The sequence below is a fragment of the Vulpes lagopus genome, chromosome 24 (assembly GCF_018345385.1).
Source record: "Vulpes lagopus strain Blue_001 chromosome 24, ASM1834538v1, whole genome shotgun sequence".
Classification (NCBI taxonomy): Eukaryota; Metazoa; Chordata; class Mammalia; order Carnivora; family Canidae; genus Vulpes; species Vulpes lagopus.
Window position 1 is genome coordinate 26,218,232 of NC_054847.1, and position 2,768 is coordinate 26,220,999.

The 2,768-nt window shown below is 35.5% G+C and overlaps 1 protein-coding gene across 4 annotated transcripts in view; it reads right to left on the reverse strand.

Annotated features, from left to right (window-relative positions):
* Positions 1-780: 780 nt before the first annotated feature.
* The window catches only part of ZEB2 (zinc finger E-box binding homeobox 2), a 141,513-nt gene continuing 139,525 nt past the window's right edge, over positions 781-2,768 (reverse strand). For all 4 annotated transcript variants that reach the window (XM_041739675.1, XM_041739676.1, XM_041739677.1 and 1 more), the window contains one exon: positions 781-2,768. This exon is cut by the window's right edge and continues 3,721 nt beyond it. The gene's annotated coding sequence lies outside the window, so the exon portion shown is untranslated.

The window sequence follows — 2,768 nt, forward strand, 5'->3', positions numbered from 1 at the left end:
CACTGTACACATACCAAGTGTACAAAACCTATGCACGCACACACTCTCTCTCTCTCATCCTTCCATTTGACCACTCTGAAAATGGTCAGAACAAGATAGTAATGCACAAATCTTTCTTTGAATGTTTCCTTATGTTAGATCAATTCCTTCTGAGTTCTGGGCTTGCCAATGCTAAATTTCCTGCCAGGGCAGTAGTCTATTTTTAACATTTTGGGGGCTTATTCTTCGTTCCAAATCTAACAGGCATATTCTGTGAAGTGAAAGAGAGAAAGCTGATGGGTACTCTTACAAATCAGGACCATCAGGATTTGCAATTTCTGTAGAATCAAAGATATGAATGAGAAAGACCAATTAGAACACTTAAAAGATCATTTGTCACTGCTTTAATCTTCATGTACTTTTTTACTCATCATTTTTTTTGACTAAAATTATCAGAATCGTTGTCATATTCATCTCAAGGCCAAATGGGAACAGTCATGTGCATTTTATATTTCCAATATTTTGGAGCATTTTAACATGTCATACTAGATTATGGGTGGTGGGCGCCTGTTTTAATCAAGAGAGTTTTAGTTTGTGGCATATTCAGCATCATGACATCCCAGTGTCATTACTCTAGCTCCATATTTCACATACAAATGAAGACTGAGGGATTTATTTCTATTATTCAATAGCATTTGTTGAATTCAGAGATTAATAGATCATCTTCAACCCTGAAACAGAGGCCCTCTGAAACATCAGACCCAAAAAATTGGACACGGCCTATTAGCCCAAAAGAACAGGTTGCCAATGATCTCCATGTTTATTTAAATATTTAGCTCTAAAGGAAGCAATCATTCCTTTATACTTCTTTAAATTTAGTATTGACATTTTTATTTTGGGAAAGGAGGTCTTTTTTTTTTTTTTAACATGGATACAGGAAAAGAAAACTCTCCAATAAAAATATTGTCTAAAAAGTTTGTTTTGTCTGCATGATTTACTAAATATGTACAATTTCAATTCACAGCGAAGGTAACAAAGATTTAAACAGCCAACATCACAAATGTCTCAAGTTCTAAAAAAAAATCACTGTGCACAGTTTAACAATTTAATTGAATAAAAACCAAAGCTAAGCCTTCAGTCTGAATCTTTTTTATGATGGGCACAAGCCATGTATTTTCTTCATCTTTGTTACACGATGCATATTTCAGTGACTAAACGCCCCTTCCCATTTTAGTATATTAGGTTATGTCAGTACATACTTAAGAGAGGCATAAATTGCCTCTTGGTACACCTATATGATTCGTGATGTGTTCACATATATGTCATAATATTTATTAATATATAAAATGATCGGATGAGTCACCTGTGATTTTTTTTAATGTCTTCAAATGTAGGAATGTTTTGTTGTATGCATAAAAGTTTTTAGATTTATGGGAGTGCTATTTAAAGTGATCATAATTTAAACAGTGTCCCCTTGACGTAAGATACCTAGGAAGAACTATTCTGCACTTCAAATACAGAGATTTCACATTTCTACCCAATTCAGGTTTGTAAAGTTCATTATTAAATGAATCTGAAGGTTGTGGCCATCCCAATGTAATGATCAAGTGAATGAATGAATCGATCAATCATTAGAAACAAATGTCATTGAATACAGAATAGTTGAGTTACAGTTAAGGAGGGAGCCATAACTTTGGCTAACCCTATAAAATCTATAATAAGGTTGTTTTCACATATATTTTTTCCCCACATAAATTCTTTGGTGTTTCCACACACCCCCTTTTTTTAGTTTTTTTAGTGCTGTTGATTGATGAACATGCAATGTGAGATTCAAATAATTGCACCAGCATGTTTATTTGAATAATTGCCCCATTGCACAATCAAATAAATCTGTTGAGTGTGTTTGTTTGAATGTTTTTACATGTACATGGGATCACATACTCAAATAAATGCAGCTGTGTTTATTACAATGTGTGGGGCTCCAGATATACACATGCTTGTTTGTGTGACTATCTACGGCCCTGCAGCCCCTGAATGGCCCTCACACATCCTGGAGCAAAAGCGTGGTTAACAATTTTTCAGTTCAAACACATGGAAACACATTATCGGGCAATTTCCTCAAATTTGTGACTAAGATTGCTTTCATTAAGGCTTACATCCTCAGAAAGATAGAAAATAACCCTTTTGGTGGGGGGACGGGAGCTATCTGATTGCGCAAAGTCTCTAATAAATTTATTCATATTTATCTAAATACTCCATTCTTTTTTCCTTCCTCTGAGCCCACCCACTCTGCCCCCAGTCCAACTCAGGCTAAAGAAGACGTGTGTCTTGTTTTCAGTTCTTGCTGAGAGATCCTGATACTCATCTCTCTTCCCCGTTATTTCAGGCCTAGGCCTACAGTGTCATGTGAAAAAAGAAAAGATTGCACAGATCTGCCAGATACAAAAGGCTTTTGGAGAAAATGGACAGGGATGTTCTGTTGTTCCAACGTTGCATCACCCTCCCCTTACCCCCTATTCTAGAAAAAAAAAAGGGGTTAGACTTCAAACTAAGAGTGTGGGAATAGTAGCTATTTGATAAGGGTGAAGAGAAGAATGCATCTGATGTTACTAAAATGCATGTCTCTTGATTATGGAGTGGGATTTCTTTCCTTTTTCTTTCTTTCTTTTCTTTTCTTTTTTTTTTTTTTTTTGACCTTAGAAAGGAATTTTAGGATACGCCAAACATTTTTTATTCTTCCCTGGAGTCGTAAGATCATGCAGTTCCAATGCACAATAGTGTTAGTGGGT